General features: G+C 41.3%; 1 long non-coding RNA gene across 1 annotated transcript in view; it reads right to left on the bottom strand.

The window, feature by feature from the left end:
* Positions 1-13,980: 13,980 nt before the first annotated feature.
* Positions 13,981-19,957, bottom strand: part of LOC138989223 (uncharacterized) — an 80,354-nt gene continuing 74,377 nt past the window's right edge. The window contains exon 4 of the long non-coding RNA XR_011465471.1: positions 13,981-14,407. This is a non-coding gene — a long non-coding RNA (uncharacterized lncRNA). The remainder of the gene's footprint in view (positions 14,408-19,957) is intronic.

The raw sequence follows: 19,957 nt of genomic DNA, 5'->3' as shown, positions 1-19,957 counted from the left end.
ACTGTCCAGAAGGTCGCATCTGGTGTTACAGGTGCTGTAAACAAGTAGTGCCTGGCAATTTCTGGCGTAATAGAGCTGTGTGGTAGAAGGCAGGGCACATCGGTCATTTATAGAGTCTGTCCTGAGCAGAACGTTCTTTCTTTCCTTGGGATGGATCTGTAAATTCAATATGGCTTCTGGTTCAAGCTTTCCTGGCCACTCCTCACTGTCACCAGGCAGATGCTGTGGACACCAGCGCACAGTCTGATATCAGAGCAATCTCATGGTAAAGGGGAAACTGCCATCACAACAGAACTTTCCTTGTTCTGTGTACTTTTAGATCAGTTTCTTCCTTTCTCCCAAATCCATCACAAAGGAAATGAAAGTCCATGTATTATGAAAGAGATAACAACAATATTCTACAGATTAAAAACTAATTAAAAAAAATGATGACAAACTAGTTACAGCTTAACTTTCCTCACAGAGATACATGTGAAAACTTACAAAGTCTGACCCTCAACTGTGCCCCCTTTATGTTTCTAATATCCTACTCATAAAAATCTCTGAAGACCGAGACCCCGTGTAGGTATAGTTACTGCTATTTCAGATACAACCTGTAATAAAGTTAATCAGGCACACATTTAACAACATACATGTGGTGATTGTTATGGCACTGCATCGTAATTGGACATTAAGACTAAATGGTTCACATAAATTATAGAAAAATGGAAAAGTCACATTACTCCTTCCTCAATACCACTGGTTCCTAAATGCCTGGGTGCAGACCACCTGTGTCCACATCACAGGGGAGGGCTTTTGAAATTATAAATCCCTGATCCCCCACCCTACCCCCAGAGAGTGGGTACATTCAGCACATTTGGCCTACAGAGAAGCTCTTCACCACACCAAGACTGTCAAGTTCAAATGTCTCCACAAACAAGGCAAGTAAATTTGTGTACAGGACCATGTCCTTTAACCAAAGCAGTTGTGTGTCTGCTAAGTATTTCTTCCCAAAGGCATTTCCATTAAGAACATCTGTAGTACTCTGAGCCACCTCTGCCATCCCTCCTTCACTTCTCACCCCCTAGAAAACAAGTCTGTGTACTGAATTGAAGCTGACAGTTTGCATCCTCCATGGACTATACCACAGTGCCCGTATCTTAAGAATTTACTCTTCTTGGTACATGAAGCAGAGATGATATACACGAAAAGGATCTTCTGCTATATATGCCCATGCCCTTCACTTGCTGCAGCTAATTCTAAATCATTGTTAACTACACACATTCATTCATTTCTTCATTCAGTAAGTTCTTACTGGGCATCTAATATATTTCAGGCACCTGCCTCAACACTGGAAACACAAAAATTAAAGAAGACAAGTAGCTCACAGTTTGGAGGGCTAGATTTCAGAGTGATTCTAATGGTCACAATGGCATGAAAATATTCCTTTAAATCCAAGTGCAAGAACTGATTTCTCACCGTCCAAAAGCTGAGGATACAGATCTCTCAGAGAACCTATTTTGAAGGGTCTCCCTGCCACACTCCCATTCCCCACCTCCCGCAACCCCATCTCCCACATCCCAACGTCGACAGAGGACAGGCTGACATCTGAAGCTCCGTGGCTCTCTGAAGCAGACATTACCTCATGCTACATGGCTCTCTTGTTCACAGTGGCACTAGGAGAAATGGGGCTTCCAGGACATTCCATCCTGCCAGCCATCTGATGATGTATTTGAAATGCCTGTTTCTGGGCTGTCTAATGAATGACATTTATAAGGTGTCCTTCTCTTCCCCGAATCAAAAGATACTGAAATTTCTTTTATCTTGTGCTCTCCCAGCCCGTGTTCAGTGTTTATATGGCCGAAATCTTGAGCAAGTCACTCAATTCCATTTCTGTGCTCACTGTTTCGCTACAGAAATGCAAACTCCCCTGGGTAATTCCAAGCAGTTTCTTTACCCAGAGATCATCTCTGGCCACAGAGCAGCTCAGCTGCAACCTGCGTTGTGTGCACTGCATAATACTGTAACATTTTCAGAGTCAGGGAAGATTTATTCAGTGATCAACTGCCTCAGCATCCTGAATCACTCCAGAGACAGTCTGTTAAAGAGGGGACCAAGAGGGAGCTGAAAATGTAAGCAAGAAGTGAAATAATCCTCTCTCCCTTTTAACCCCTTAAGCCCTGATAAGGAAATAACATTCATTTTTTTATATGCATAGTGGAAAATTTCTAAAAGTAAATACCTCAAATTATGGAATGCTTCCCTGGAGGAGAGCATGTCAACCCCACTCCAGTATTCTTGCCTGGAGAATCCCACAGACAGAGGAGCCTGGCAGGCTACAGTTCATGGGGTCACAAAGAGTCGAAAACAACTGAAGTGACTTAGCATGCATGCATTCATGGAGTGCTTATCTGTAGAAGGTAAAATTAAAGGTGATATTTATTGTCTTCTTTTTTCATAATATATACTCTCTACAATAAACTTTAATTCTATAGTAAGAAAAATATTTTAAGGTACATACACTATTCTTCAAAAAGATCTTCCAAGAGAAAAAAAAAAAAAAACACATCATTAGCTATCTTAGGAACTAGGTCAGAATTTGGAAGACTAGTACACTATTTACCAAAACAATTAGAGTGATTACATATAACCAAACAGTAAAGGCTTCCAGAGCTTTTAATATTTGAAATCAATATAAGCCAGGAATTGCTAATAATTTTTATTTAACACTACACACTAGACAAAAGCTGCTTCAACTTTTTTTTCCCAATTTGCTTAGAAATTCAGAATGAAAGACGTCCTCAGAGGGTGAAAAAAACTAAAGTGTCATGTCCATAACTCTAATACCCTTCAAAGTGAATATCTAATCTGCCCTGCGAACTCTATGACAGGGATGAGCAAAAGTGGCCTGGTTGCTAATTGAATGAAAGCCAAAAGGGCAGATGATGGAATTCTCCACCTATCCCAGTCTATCTACTTTTTGGATCACACAGGTTTGCTGAAGGAAAGAGCGAGCCACAACTTGAATGATCTTTGAACTCAAGATCAAGGTGAAATAGATCTCTTAGAAGTACGGGCACATCTTCCTTCTGATGGCCTACAGTCAGTCTGTACTGTGCACAACTACTTCTACAGAATTCAGTTTGTTAAAGAAAGCAAATTTACTTGGTAGGTCAGCTGGGGCATTTGCTTACGTGATGGCAGGATTTTTCACTTTTTTGTCATTTGACCTCACATGCACACAGCCAAGACCAAAATGAAGCTTAGAATGAACACCAGAAAAGACAGCTACTAATGGACCAGGCTGGGCAAAGAGCAAGCAAAGGGCATTCTGAATAAAGACCACCAACTGACTAAAAGGAAGAGGGTGGATTTCAGATGGTGATAAATCCTTTAAATGAACAGATATCGTCAGACAAACAAACATATATGAAAAGCCATTACAATAACACTCATCATAACATCCATGCTAGAAAACAATCATTCACAAATGGCAGATATTGTTCAAACTTGTAATATGAAGGATAATCATTTGTTACTTAAAATTTTAAAAAAAAATCTCACTATAAAAAAACAGAAAGAAAGAAAAAAGAACCACTGAATGAGCCTGGGTCCTTATTGTCAACTATAATAGAAATTAAATTTAAACCTATCTATGGATTTCAAATTAATTATTTTCACCAGAGTCATAATAGCAGAAATAACTGACTAGCTTTTATATAGAATAAAACGCACTCTGTTTAATTAATTTGCCATTGGTTTTTACCAGGTAGGTATTAGCCGGTGTTTGGTCTTTAATCATGATGTACATACATCAACTTACTCGGAAAGTTCAAAACATCAAAGTCAAGGTTTAAATTTTTTTCCTGGCAGTTGTTACAAAAAATAAAAATAAAAAAGAGTTGAAAATTTGTTTAAAAATACACACACACACACAATGCAGGTCAACGGGAGAAATCTTCATTTCCAGAGAATTATTTTATTTTGACTGAATATATTCTTTCATCAGTGCAATTTTCTCTTTAACCATCCTGGGAAACACCCTTCCCGCGATGAACAAACTGCAGTATCTCCCGATCTCGACAGCCGCGCCAAGGCCGACACTCAAAAACCATCGTGCCCTCTGAAAAAGGGTTCAGTGAAGATGTGAAAGTTAGATTTGTACATTCACGTGGTTTTAGATTTTTTTTTAATCCCTTTAAAGGTATGTTTCACCCATGTTATCAGATTAACATTATTTTATGTTTTTCTAATCATATCCCATGATGAATTTGAGCACCAATTCAAGATTTAAAAAAAAAAAAAACTTTATTAAAGAAAAAACAGGAAAAAATAGAAAGAGAGAAGGAAGGTATTGCTTAAGAAAAACTCACAGAGGGTCCAGCCTCCCTAGCATTTCAAATTCTATCAAATGGTAACATGGAAATGTTTGCCAGAACAATCCACATCCTTCTCTGAAATCATAGGAGGCTGTCACTGATGACAAAAAGGTCCCTCTCTCCCCACCCCTCTCTCTCTCACACACGAAACAAATGAGAGATGTCACCATGAACAATCCCAACGGCTATGCATTTATTCATTTCTAAATGCTATATAATTTCATTTTAAGGACAATTAAATATGCATTTGCATTAATGAATATGTGCTCTTGTGTGATGCGTACAAGCCAGGAACACTGCAGAGGTTTGCCACCAAATGTACTATCAAATCAGATCAAATTTATGCCTGCAAAGACAGTCTTGATTTTTCTAGATCTTCCTTAGAAATTCCTACTCCATCAAGGTGTAGATGTGGTGTTTTCTTGTGTATTTTCTAATTCTTGTCCAAAGCAAGCTAATTTGGGCACACTTCCTTCTTCTGTTTGCTCAGTTGTGATTCTAACTTCCCTGTAAGCCTGTTAATAAATAATACATTGTCTTGTCAGCTTTAGCAAATATGTGTAGGTTAAAATGTTTCCTCTTCTTTCCATTAGCCCATCTGGCCACCATCTCATCCAGCAACAACACACAGCACTGTGAAACGGCTCTGAGCAGGGTCCTCAACAGAGAGGCACTGCGGCCTTTCACTGTTGGGATGGCAGCATTGGCTGACCCGTGGCATCGCCCTCAGTGAAGTGAAAACCATTTCACTAGCTGTCTTTTCAACTGTGACAGGCCTTAGTCAAAAAACCAGTGAGTGTGACCTGCCAATCACAGGAGTGAGAGGCCCAAGGGCCATATGTCACCCGATTCTGCAGCCCCTTCTGACTCTCGGTCTAAGTAATTCCCAGTCAGCCGGCTCCTCTCACCCAAGAACTGCAGAAACCAGAGTTTTTCCATCTACACTTGTAACATGTTTAGTCACGGACTTGGGTGACTTAAAATGTGAAAATTATTTCCCTTGCAGTATCTGTCATTGGTTGAGACATGTGGTTATTGGTCTGCTAGATCCACAATTCCCCAGAAAAGGGTGTAGATCCAAATCTGAGAGAGGAGCAGAATCTGTGTGGTATTGGTGGTAATTTGCCCATTGGTGGTGCTAGGGGTAAAGAATCTGCTTGCCAATGCAGAAGATGAAGAGATGTGGATTTCATCCCTGGGTTGGGAAGATCTCCTAGAGAAGGGCATGGTAACCCACTCCACTATTCTTGTCTGGAGAATCGCATGGACAGAGGAGCCTGGCGGGCTACAGTCCATGGCGTAGCACAGGGCTGGACATGATGAGCACACACATGCACACTCCAGGGACTGTGGCCTGGGAGCTGGACCACGTGCCTCCGTGCCCGGAAATCAGCCTGTTAGGATGCTAGGCCCCCACTCAGAGTATCAAAGCCTCTCATCACTATTCCAGCTCCAAGCCTCAAATGAGAAAATGAAGTAAAAATACAAAAATGTAAAAAGCAATACACTCACATTATTACTGCTTTTACAACCAACAATAATAACCTCAGACTCCACTTTTGCAAGGCAGTACCTGCCTGGCATGCTTTTTGCAAACTGAAAGACAATGCCTGGGTTTAAAGAAAACTTGGGCCTTGATCACCAAAGGGATTTTGACAGCTGCTCCCCACACATATTATCCTGCTCCTCAGATTCACCCCTCAATCTGACACCCTAAAACTGTCCACCAAAATCACCTGGAAAGTTTATCAAAATACAGATCGCTAGGCCCCCACCTAAGGAGTTTCTGAATCAGCCGACCCAGGGTCAGACCTGAGAACTGCATTTCTAACAAATTCCTAAGTGATATTGGCCTTGCTGGTCTGGAGACCACTCTTCAAGAATCATGTCTATAAAGAAAAAGAATTAAATTTAGACTTTTAAAAAGAGGTATGGGACATATAAAAATAAGTGAGTTATATGAAGGAAATGTTGGTGATGGGAAGAAGGGAATCCCAAATGATTATATTAAAGAATTACCAGCCTGCTGTCATATATATATATATATATATATGACAATATGACAGATATATACAGATCCAGCGATTTTAATCTCATTCAGGGATGAGCTCACACAGAGGCTCTAAGTGATTCAGTTATTGGCCCAGTGTCATGGGGCTTGTTCAGCACTAACAGACTAGAACTGAAATTCAGTTCTGCTCCATTCTATGCTTTCCAGTGCAAAACATTGTCAGCAGTTAGGATCTTCACTGTTTTCGACACAGAAAGACATTTCACATTTGATCTCTTTAAGGAAAAGTGGTGCTCAGGTAGCCCACTGTAGTCACTTATGTTCAAATGGGAAGACAGAAGAGGAAGCCTCAAGAGATAAAATATGATCCAGAGATGTGCACATAGGTTTTCACAGAACAGCTAATTTATTAACCAGGTTAGGTGACTTAGTAGTCGGCCTGGCATTGATATTTAAACTCTTTCTTCGCTGTTTTGACTCCACCATCCAGGAGGTTCTGGAGGAACTTGATTCCCTATTTGATTTTCAGCAGCATCTGCCTTCACCACACGTTCCAGTTTGACTTGTCCTGGCAGAGATGAAGTCTGCATTTGCCCTGGAAGCCCGAGCCAGTTCCCAGGACAGCATGGAAACTACCATTCTCTTTTTAGGAACATCTCCACTTTAGGACTGCCTGGTAAACTGACCAGCTGCCACCTACTGCTGTTAAATCCCCTCTATTCTGGCCTAAGAGCACAGATCCTTTCCTCTCCCATTCATTGTGAAGATTTTGAAGAAGAGGGAAGAGGGGAGACCATTGTAACTGGGAGCTTGCGGATGGAGCCCTTCAGATGGAGGATGAAGGAAATAGACACACATGAATTTGTTTTGAATTTAAAAACAATTAGAGGACAGGGGGCTCTTCCTAATATTATTCATTTAGTTGAGATCTTATTGTCCCGTGCCTTAATAGGCCCTTGATAAGTGTATTTTGAATTGGCTGAATTTTAATGACATATTCAGTTTGGATATTACTTCATTTCCTCGTCTGAAAGGAGAGGGTAAGAATCCACAGACATAAATGGAGATGTGGTGAATTTATTCAGGAGTCTGAATGAATTCCTTTCTGGCAGCGTACATAGATATGTATTGTGAAATATCATCTATATTAGTAGGGAGACAGTTCTAGAAAGATCTAGAAATAAGCATTTCTATGTATCTCCAATTAAGTCATTGCTACGGGTACCAGTAATGAAAACAACAATGCTGTCAGACTACTGTTTGGTTAGTAGAGATTTGCTATAGAATTGTTTACCTTTGTCTCACTGGACAGTTCCAGCTATAGAAGTACTGAGTTTTAAGCTTTTTTTAAATTCACCCTTTGGTCTTAGGAAAGATAGGAAGGTAAGGACGGGAGCCATCATGTGCTGGTAAATGTTGAACAACCAGCTCTCTGGGGATGGAGGTCGGGGGGCCTGACTTGTCATGTTTGCCAATTTCTGTGGTGTAAACAGTCTGCCATGGTCAGTTCAAAGCTGCCAGCAATTTAACAACTGACTTGCAAAATCCCTGACAAAAGTGGCTCTCAAGTGTGACACCACCACCACAGGGAGGAAACCACAGGTAGCAAAAGTGTCAGGATCTTCCGAAAAAATGTTGGGGTGAGAAGGGGGAAAAACTGTTCTATGAGTCAGGTAACCTGAATTACAGTTATTTGCAAACAGCCAGATAGGTAAACAGATCTGTTACACACAGAGCCAACTGAAAATGACACAGTGGACTGGACACGGAAAAAGTCCCTGGCGATTAGTTCACAAAGACTGAAGAGATGTCTCAGTTGTCCACGATCCTACCATAACATTGGCATGGATTGGTCGAAAGGTCAGGGTCTTCCAATCCCATGATTGCACAAATTCCACTCGTACACCGGTTTATCTCACCAAGCACTGTATGATTCAGGCACCTATGCTACCAAGACCTAAAGGGACAGTGTGGTATGATAAAAAGCACTAACCTAGGCTGAAAAGTCGGAAAGACCCAAATATGGTCTCTGTTACTCATTGAATGACTTTGGGAAAATCATGTTAACTTTTTTAAATTCCATTTGGCCAAATCTATAAAGTAAATAATTCCCTAAAGTTCCTTACAGCTCTAAGATCCTAGGCTTCCAAATGGAATTTTTTTTGTTGAGTTTGAAACTATGCCCACTGCAAAGTAGTGGTGGACATTAAAAACCTGCTTGAACTACAACCCAAGTGTCATTAGGGCTTTAGCACTGGATCTGAGCACACGATTTTGACACAACTCTGAGAACCCAAGTCAGGGACAGTGCATGAAGAGCTCTCCATATCAGCTCCTTGCCTTTTAATAATTTCAGTAATAGAGAAATTAGATTTGTCTCTGAACATCACACCCACCTGCTGCAGCTCCTGTTAGTGGCCTGAACCACAGACCATACAAATGCAATGCCTCTCCAGAGTCCACTTCACATGTCTAGGGCTTCCTTGCTACTTAGGATCCACGTGGGTTCTTTATCGGTGCAGACAACAGTCTTCTGCGGCATGACATGCTGATTTTATAAGATCAGCTGGAACAGCATTTTGTTACTCCAATTAAAAATTAAAATTGTTAAATATTCTGTACATATTGCAAATAACACTGTTCCACTCAATAAGTGATCCTTTCTTAAAACTGCTGTGAAGTTTTCCAGAAACTTCTATCTAATGAATTTTGTGTATATGTGTGTGAGAGAGAGACATACTAACAGAGATTCAGTTGTTGGGGATTGGAAAGCAGGTAGAAATAGGGTGTGAAGAGCGAGGTATGTGAGCCTGTGAGTCTATGTGTATATAGATACAGTCACAGAAAAGTGACCAACAAATGATTTTCAAAGAGGATTTGAGTCAGAATTCTAGCTTGCTCTGAACATTCAAACCCAGAGCCTTGATCTAGAGTTTCTCAGGTACTATTAATTTGCGATTTAAAACTGTAATTATTGAAGATTGATGGAGTATCTGGACCTTCCTGATTCAACATCAAACAAATCTCAAATTGATACTACTGAAAAAAATGAATGTAGACACCACATAGTGCATAATGATCAAGATTATGCTCCAACTAGCTAAGAAAAACCACAGAATGAGACAGGATACAAGAACACATAGGCGCTTGCCCGGTGGCTCAGTGGTAAAGAATCTCCCTGCAATGCAGGAGCCACAGAAGACATGGGTTCGATCCCTGGGTCAGGAAGATTCCCTGGAGAGGGCATGGCAATGCACTCTAATATTATTGCCTGGGAAATCCCATGGACAGAAGAGCCTCTTGGCCCATAGGGTCACAAAGAGTCAGGCACCACTGAAGCAGCTTAGCAGGCACAGCACGCACAAGAAAGCATGAGTGAGCGGAGTTGTAGGAAGGTGATATGGCCTCCATATAAAAGAACAGATTGCAAACTAAAATGCCGACTTCGGGGACTGTGTGCCATGTTTGACTTTCCTGGACCAACAACAGCAGGAAAAAAAAAAAAAAAACTCTAGCTTTGAGTCTTTGCGATTATTAATTTTTTTAAGAAAAAGAACTGCATTTAAATCAGGCCCTGAGCAGGTTGGCTGGACGCGCGGAAGCCTCGCTCAGCCCACAGATGTCCGTCGGCGCTGCCACATGGCAGGATCCGGCCGTGGGGTCTCCGGAGCCCAGCACAGGACCCAGAACTTCTGATTTTGGTGCTGGATCCAAAACTCCCCATCCCTTTCCAGTTCATTTCAAACGCCTATTGTTTGCCATATTTATCTGCCATCACTGCTGTTTGTTAGCAAATGGAGAGAGAACTGCCAGGACTAAATTTCTGCCTGCCCTCAGAATAGTGCAAAGGCGCTACAGGAATTGCACGACAGATGGTCTTTGAATGATATACGGAACCTCTGCCCTTGGGCCCGCTTTGGAGGAGCCGTTTTGGATTGTTGCTCAGAAGAGTGAGAGGCTGTTGTGTGATATGTGATTATTCCATAATAATTTTAATTATTTTGCCTGTTTTCAAACAATAGTCTCAGCCTTTTTTAATTTTTACACTCACTGAGTTGTGACACGAGCATTCTTTTCTCTATGTTAGCAGGGATTAAAATCAAGCCCTGTATCCCTTCCCGTTTTTCAAATAATCCATGTTTAAATAAATTACCTCGGTCTGGAAAACCAAGTTACGTGGCGTCCTCCTGGCATACACACAAGCAAGGAAAAAAAAAAAAAATTCCTTATTGTGGTGTCTGGTTTGAGATTGTCGCGGTAACAAGTTTCAAGAAAAGCTTGCTCTTTGCCTCTTTGGAGCAAGGCTCGGGCTAAGGGAGCTTCATTGACATGCGTGTGGGGATCCCATCGGATCTGCTCAAAGGTGCAGTCCGAAGCAGTCAGACGGCATCCGATGTGCATGTAAATGAAGCTCCCCAAGTGGGGTGTAGGCTTCTGGAGATGTGGAAAATACGCCATCTCCATCTCTTCCAAATCCAATAGAAACTTCCGAATGTTTTTCTGAAGCAGCAGGAGCCAACAAGAAGCAGATGCTAAACTTTCAAGGCATCTGAATGTATTTCTCTTTACTGGATAGATTTGTTGGCTGTGCACTGGCAGACGGGGTTCGGGGTTAGAACCCAGGCTTTTGGTTTCTCAGCTCAGTGGACAGGCGGCTGTCACCCTGCACATCCCAATGGTTCTGGCACTGGCCTCCAGCATTTACCTAAAGGAGAACGTCACTCTGGTAAATGCCAAGGCTGCCAGGGGCTGTCTCGAAGGATAAAATCCACAGTGACTGTAAACCACAGTTGAATCTGGGAATGAGTTAATATTCATAAGGTGGCCTTTTTACCCAACATAAGAATGTGTGACTTTACCTGGAGGTCGTCGCTTACTTAGGAAATTTTCCCCTCCAGCTGAATTCCATGTCCCCTAATAGGTAGTCCCACCCCTCAGCTGAGAGTCAAATCAAGCTTTGGATTATTTCCAAGCTGATTGTTCTGGCACCTTGGTAATAAGAAAGAAATTCTGCATTGTCCCCTTGGTCTCCAGCTAAGTGATACTGTTACCTCCAAAACAGGAATCTCTGGTGAGTGGGGTTACTAGAAAAGAGAAAACCCAAAACTCTGACCCTGCTGTTTGATAGAGAAATCCCCCATGGAGTCTTCAGTGCTTCCCAACAACTGTTGTTTTAATCCAATAACAGCAGCTCCTCTAACAGAGAGAAACTCAACTTCACTTAATACCCAAATGAAATTCAGATAACTCCCACTATGTTGACAAAAAGGATTGGGGAAACGAAATGTCCTCTGCTCTTTCCCAAGGAAGGCATGCCTTTGGTGAGACTCAGACAGCCCACCCTCCCAGAGAACAGCCTTCTTGCTTTCTCCCCGGCAAGGCAGGTGTGCAGAGACGTGCAGTTGTACGGAGCACACATTCTCAGAAAACAAACAAACAAAAAAAGTAAGTTAATGTTTGCCACCTCGAGGAGCCACAACTAGTCTTTTAAGACACGGAGTCTAACAAGGACTTCTCCAGCTTCTAGGGTGTGACTCCTTTTGTAAGAATGCTGTTGCTGACAATTTTCATCACGGATGTGTGATTGAAAGAAGGGCTCTGACAATACCAGCAATCATAGACAATATCCATCTGTGTTCTCTGCCTGTTTGAAATTGCAAAACTCCACTTCAAATGTATTTTTATGTTATCTTCAGTCATTAAGGTCAGGCCCTAGGCAGTGCACTGTACATGTGTGCTCCTGTGTGAGCAGTTGTGTCTGACTCGTTGTGATCCCATGGACTGTAGCCCACCAGGTTCCTCTGTCCATGGAATTTTCCAGACAAGAATACTGCAGTGGGTTGTATTTTCCTACTCCAGGGGATCTTCCCGACCCAAGGATCAAACAAACATCTCTTGTGTCTCCCGCTTTGGTTGGCAGATTCTTTACCACCGTGCCACCTGTGAAGCATATACATTATCTCTAACACTTATAACAACCAGGAAGGTATTTATTGTCCTCTGGATATAATTCAGATGGAAAAAGTGTCTCATGTTGATCGAATGACTTAACAAAGGTAACTCAAAATAAGTAGCCAAGTCAAAATTTGAAATCACTATTTAATTCCAAGGACAATATTCTTTTCATTGATGTATGTATGTCACATATGTGCCATATCACACATGGTAAATAGCCTTGTGAGATGTAAATATCACCATATTTTGGATTCCTGAGGGAGGAAGTTATGTATACCCTTAGTACCTGACATGCTATGAATTCTAAACAAATACTTAGTCACTGGACTATTCCTTTATAGAAATACAATTCAAAACAAATGTTAGTCTTAATCATTTAGGCTTTATCTGCTATTTCTTTTTGGTCATTTCACATGATATTTACCCTGTGTGTGCTAAGTTACTTAAGGTATATGACACTATCACAAAGCTAGGAATGTGTGTGTGTGTGTGTGTGTGTGTGTGTGTGTGTATTTGCATGAGTGAGTCGCTTCAGTCATGTCTGACTCTTTCTGACCCTATGGACTTTAGCCCTCCAGGCTCCTCCGTCGATGGGATTCTCTAGGCAAGAATACTTGAGTGGGTTGCCATGCCCTCCCTCCAGGAGATCATCTCGACCCAGGGGTCTAGCCCACGTCTCTTACGTCTCTTGCACTGGCAGGCAGGTTCTTTACCACTAGGATGTTTACCCAGGATGGACCTAATTTCTGGAAAGTTTCCCTGGTTGAGCCAAAAGGATTCAACCAATCCAGGTTGACATGGAACAATTCCACGCAAGAGCAACTATCAGTACCTATTCCTGAAATAAAATCAACAAAAATCTAACAAACATCCACAACCAACTCAGTTCTTCTGACAAAGAAATATGGTAAATAAATAAATAAAAACATTGTTCTTAAATATGGAGAGTTCTAATAATTTGATTGATCAAAAAAAAAAAAGAGAGAGACGCTTTATTTGTTGACTCTGCAGGAGAATAAGGGGCAAATGATTCTACCTTCAAATCCCCAACTGCATCTTCTGCATCTTGTTCTTTGTAAGTAAATTTCCGTGTTTTTGTATCTAGCTCACCTGATTTATAAAATGCTATTTTAATATAAACACACATAATAAATATGATTATTTGCTTCAACCAACCACTTGAAGATTCCATTCAAGATCAAAAAATAAATAGGCTATTTATCAATAGCAATCACTGAAAGATTCCATTCAAGATCAAAAAATAAATAGGCTATTTATCAATAGTAAGATGACTATAACTGAAATATACATATATAATTTAAAAGAACAGCTATTCAAATATTAGCCATTTTGCCACGTTTCCTGAGAGCTTTTTTTTTAACATTAGCAGTCAAAAGAGTGACAGTCTGTCGGGACCCCAAGACCTCTATGGATGGCAAACTTAACAGTTAAAAGATTGCACAGAGTGCTTTTATTCTGACCCACATGAGAATTAGGCTCAAGCATAAAGGAAAAATAAATGGGAATTAGAGGGCAACTCACAGAGGCATTTCAGTTGGGGAAAAAATACCACCATTAAGTCCCAAATGCAATTTATGAATACAGCATTTGAATTTTTTAATTGTTTTTACCAAAAAAAAAAAAAAATGAGGTTAATGGAATTACATTGGAACCAGCCATTCGATCATGTACAATTTAGCTGACTAACATCTCTGTACATCCAGTCCTGAGCTCCTGATCATATCTGTAATCTTGCCAAACTTTGAGTCCAATAAGAGAAATCTTTTTCCTTTCTGTTTTTTCTCCCCCTGGGTAGGAATGGAAGAGGCTGGTGATTTCAAGTACTCCATGTTTCACGGTCAAACAGGATCAATTTGATACAGCTGCCAGGGACATATGAAGCAGAAAGGGGGCCCTGGAGGTCATCTGTGCTGGTGGTTTTCAAATCAACTAGAGCCACTTTGAAACTATCACCACATTTGTCTACTCTTCTCTCTCCAATGGCTTAATATGCATTCCACAGGGAACCAGAGAAGAGGAAGTCTTCTTGGATAAGATGCCAGACAAGTGAGGCTACATATCTCTGAAACAGATAATAAAAGATTATTATTACTATTTCCAATAATAAAATTATTATTTTATATCAGAAACCCATGAACACATACTTCTGTAGGACAATTTTTAATGTTTGCAATAGACAATCAAAGTAGACCTCCCAAAGGCTTTCGCCTGAGACCAAATACCCATGCCCAATCTGTTTTCAAAGTTCTACACATACAGCATTCCTAAGAGTGAAAGAAATTAGATCCATAGGATGAAAAGAGTCATTCATTTTTTCATTCATTCATTCATCACATGTTAAATTTCAGATACGTCGAGCAGTGGGAATTCAGTGTCTATCCTCAAAAACAAATACTATCTAGTGAAGAGAAAAAAATGTGATAACAGTTATGGTTCAAAACAAGAGTGGATATGTAACAAAATTTCTGCTGGTTTGACCATCTGTCTGCTTCATCACCGAAACTCCCCACACTGAGCCTCCAAACATTTCCTCTCCTATCAGACACGGCTGTTTTTGCCACTTCCCCAGTGGAACAAAGGTGTCCCCTGCCACTCTGCCAGAGCTACTTCTGTGACCAAAGCAGAGCACACTGCTCCTCCATATTGTTATTACCTTTGCCATTTTTCCCTTGTCCAAAGTCTCCTTGGTCAAGGCTGGCCTATAGTCTTGCAGATTAAGAAGATACAACCCACTCCTGTTTGTGTTTCACCATGTCATAGACCCTCGGAGAAGGCAATGGCACCCCACTCCAGTACTCTTGCCTGGAAAATCCCATGGATGGAGGAGCTTGGAGGGCTGCAGTCCATGGGGTCGCTAAGAGTCCGACACGACTGAGCGACTTCACTTTCACTTTTCACTTTCATGCATTGGAAAAGGAAATGGCAACCCACTCCAGTGTTCTTGCCTGGAGAATCCCAGGGATGGGGGAGCCTGGTGGCTGCCGTCTATGGGGTCACACAGAGTCGGACACGACTGAAGTGACTTAGCAGCAGCATGTCATAGACCCTAAAGAAATTTTACAGAACTTAGTGAAGTAGCACTTGCAGACCTGTAGGGTTCAGACCCATCAGAATGAAGCCAGCATGAGTTTGGCCAGGAGACAAATCCAAGCCTCCAAGAGGCTCCTTGACCTTGCTGGAAGGCCTTGAGCCAGGCTACCTCTCTGGCTGTGCAGACATCACCAGACCTGCCTGAATCTTGAGAAAGGACAGAGTGTGACTTCTTTTCCCAAAAGTTTCCTTAGCCTTAATGGCAGCACATTTCTATGGGGTTTCTCCCAGCAGATCACAGATACATCTTGACAAGTGTGACTCCTACTTGGGCTCTAGTGAGGATAACACCAGTGGAGATGTGGAGGAATGGAGCCCTGAGCTGCAGAGCCCAGGAAGGGCAGCTGGATCTGAAAAGGTCACTGAGGAGATCACATTTGAAAGATGTGCTGTACTCCATTAGTCAGACCATCATTGTGTACATTGGAGGATGGAATCTCAGGAAAGTAAAGGAACAAACAATTCAAAGGCTTAGAGGAATGAAAAAAGTACAGTGTGGATGAAAAAATAATACATGCTTGCTTGCTGAAGTACAATATTTGGTGTTAGGAGGAAAGAAGCAAAACATGAGCCTGGAAACCAGGAAGGGTTTGATCACAGAGTTTTATATGCTACATGAAAGAATCTGTTTTATCCTCTCTTGGGTTTTGTGGGTTTTGTTTTGTTTTTTTTGGCAAACCTTTGAAGACCTGAGCTGGATAATTATTTGATCATATTTACCCAGCGGAAAGATCACTGTGTTAATAGTGTAGAAGGTGGTGTTGATGCTAGCTGAAACTACAATACTTTGGCCACCTAATGTAAAGAGCCAACTCATTGGAAAATACCTTGATGCTGGGAAAGACTGGGGGCAGGAGGAGAAGAGGGTGACAGAGGATGAGATGGTTGGATGACATCACCAACTCAATGGACATGAGTTTGAGCAAACTCCAAGAGATAGGGAAGGACAGGGAAGCCTGGCATGCTGCAGTCCATGAGGTCGCAAAGAGTCAGACATGACTGAGTGACTAAACAACAACAAGACTAGAATAAAAAGAGTCAGGAAGGTCTATTTGGAAGAGGCTCTAATTTTCAGGCAGGAGGCCATGAGATATTGTAGCAGACAGACTACTAAGATGGCCCCAAGATTCCTACCCAAAGGTACCCATGAAACCCCCTTCCCTTGAGTGTGAGAGAGGACTAAAAATATGATGGGTATCACTTTTGTGATATGCCAAAGGTGAAAGAATCATACAGATGTGATTGAAGTCCCTAATCAGTTGACTGTGAGTCAATCAAAGGAGACACTATCCTGCAGGGAACCAATCTAACCAGGTGAGCCCTCAAAAGAGCATTTAGAGGTCAGAGACTGGAACCATCAGGGATATCCACTTGCTGGCCTTGAGGAAACAAGCCACTCTATTCTGAGCAGGCCTATGAAAGGATCACATGGTGAGGATCTGGAGGAGCCCCTAGGAGATAGGAGGCAGCAAGATAAAATCCTGACCCATATAAACTATGAGATAATAAATGTGTGTTGTCTTTATTGTCTTAATCTTCTAAACATGTGGCAATTTTGTGTAGCAATATGAAAAAAAAATACAGATATAGATATCAGGAGGCAAATAAGTAATATATTCAGAAGAAAGACCTGAAAGGAAGTAGAGTGTGAGCCGATGTGAGTGAAAGAATAACTCGGAAGTTGCTAACTGGGATGGTAGGCAACCAGTTTTATTTTGAACATGTTGAGCTTTCTATAGCTTGCTATAGGGCATTCAGGCAGCCAGGTCTAGAATTCAGTTGTATAAAAGGCCCTAATGCCAAAGGAAAGTCAAGGGTTAAGCCCGGTAAATAGACCACATCTGAAGGGTGGTAGCCAAAGTCTGGAGCCCAGGGAGGCAGAGTAACCATGGTGACCAACGAACATGGAGGCTGGGAGCAGGCAGGTGGAAGGGGCCAGGGGAAGCTGCCTGCAGGTCTCTCAGGGACTCCACATACTCACGTGACTGCTCCAGGGGGTCTTGTTCTATGTTGCTGTCATCATCATTTTTAAGAAACAAATCAAATCAGGCAGGGCCATGGTTAGATTGTGATCACCAGGGCACATGTAAGGAGAAAGGAAAGAAGACTTAAGATGAAGCGCTCTCAGATGCATTGATGTTCAGATGACAGGAAGGGGATGGGGAGCTGGCCATGAGACTCAGAAGGAGGGGCCGGGGATGGAGGAGGAGAAGGAAGAGAAACAGCTTTTCCTGAAAAAAAAAAAAAAAACAGGAAAGGGGAAAGATCGTAATGGCCATGCTCAGCAGTCTTGAAAGCCACCGTACAAGAGGAGGCCTGAGGACACCCAAGGGGAAACAGTATGAATGAAATTTAATGTGAGCAGAGGTTTAAATTTGAGTCCAGTGGCCACTCTATGGCCAGCTTCTTACTCTCCTCATCTGTAAAATGAGTAAAATACCTGTCGGGCTTCCTGCACAGGGTTAGGAATTCTCCCCCCTTCCATTCTGGCTCATAAAGGCTTGAATGTAAAGAAGCCAGTCCTTCCCACCTCTTCCAGCCTGAGGAGACTGGACCTCAATTTCCAACTGCCCTGAACTGCTCTGTCAGGTTCAAGCTAATTCCTTTCTGAAAGGAGAGACATGGAGACAAATATGCTTGTGGACCATCTCTAATTGCCAACAAGCACAAGAAGTCAAATTGTAGACAAAGGGAACTTCACTTCTCTTTATTATTTTTTTAATTTGCATTGGAGTATAGTAGATTTACAATGATGTGTTAGTTTCAGATGTACAACAAACTGAATCAGCTATACATAACCATATATCCACTCCTCTTTAGATTCTTTTCCCATATAGGCCATTAGGAGTACTGAGGAGAGGGAACCTCACTCCCCTTTAAGGACATAATGCCTATTTGTTTACTTGGCACTTGCTTTATTGGAAAACAGCTGAGAATCCAGGCACACAAAAAAAGACCTCTTACAGCCACCATCTACACCATAGAACCCACCCTCATTAGCTAGCTTTATCAGAAAGGATTTCCTAGGGTTCTTACTTGAGGCCTACTTTTCTTATTTGGAAATTCTAACAGGCTTGGTGATATGGTCCCTAAATAAGCAGCCCAATAAGACCAGAAAATTAAAAGAAGACTGGAAGAGACACATCGATAACAGTAACAAGTGACGGCTGATGGCTTAACAGCAAGAATGGAAACATGGGGGAAATAACTACAGAAAGCAAACGAAAGAAGTAAAAATCACAGCAGTTTAGGATCATTTAGTGCAGAACAAAAACATTCCACATAATACAACAGATCCTGGAGGGCATTGGAGCTCAGCATGGTATAAGCCATCATTAAAAAAAGTTAAATTATACTTGCTAAAGTCTAAAAGGCAGAGACATTCATAATATACAATAAGAGGAGACTTATGGCCTGATCCATTTATTCTTTAGATGTCATTTCTTGAGGAGCAGCTATGTTCCCAGCAATATGCCAGGCACAGAAACATAAAGGAGCAGGAATGAGGTGGTGGCTGGCTTGAGTGGCCCACAGTTACCTGGGAAGCTCAGCTATTCTGAGAAAAATCAGTCTCTGCAAGGTGTCCTTTCCAGAGCCCTTGGAACATTTATTAAAATATCAAGGTTTTTGGAAAACCTGAACAATTCACACTTACCTCATTGGCAAAACCAAGTATGCTTTATCTAAAATGAATTGACTACTTTTGTTGAAAAACAAGAAGAAAATCTGAATATGATTCTCCTAGTCTAATGGCTACCTACCCTATGGTTGTATATAAAAAACATCTTCGGGAGCTGTGATAGTTTTTAACAATAGTCAGGCAGGAGTGCTTTTGTTCACTCAGAGTGCATGTTATTTGTTTTATGTCATTAATGCAAACCCCAAAAGTGTTGATGCTAAAACCAAGAGGTAGCTTAGACCCAGGGTGAAAGAACCTGGCTCTTTCTGATCAGTATCTTGTTCTGGTTTTTGGAATCCCACAAAATAAAATCTAAACCAATGTTTCCAAACTATAGGCAGACCAGTTGTATTAGAATTCCAGACTTCTGGGCCCCACCACAGATCTAGTGGGATAGAATCTCCGTATTTTTTGAAACCTCTCTGGGTAACACTGACATGCAGCCAAAACCTCCTATAGCTTTAATAGTCTATTGTTTTCAGTGTGTCTTACACCAAATTAATAAAAGACAATTTCCCCATAAATACTGTAGTCCAAATTCAATGAAAAGAAAATCCCAAATGTTCTACATTAGACTTTAATCTTATAGGTGAACAGAAAAGAAAAAATTAACAAGAGAAGTTAAATTCATGGTATTTTTTTGTAATTTTGAGGTTTACAGTTTAGAAAAGTGAGGATCTAAGCTAAAAAGTTTCAAATACAATTATATTTTGGCTACATCATCTTTCTATTATCATGCATGTGCCCTCAGGGTATTAATAATAAAGTCAAAGGGAAACTGAAACTCTTGCTGGAAAAATAGAATTTCAAAAAAAGCTTGTCAGTCTTTAGAAATAATACCAA

The sequence above is a fragment of the Bos mutus genome, chromosome 9, assembly GCF_027580195.1.
Source record: "Bos mutus isolate GX-2022 chromosome 9, NWIPB_WYAK_1.1, whole genome shotgun sequence".
NCBI classification, from domain to species: Eukaryota; Metazoa; Chordata; class Mammalia; order Artiodactyla; family Bovidae; genus Bos; species Bos mutus.
The sequence above is the reverse complement of the archived record's forward strand: the minus strand, read 5'-3'. Positions and strand labels throughout refer to the sequence as shown.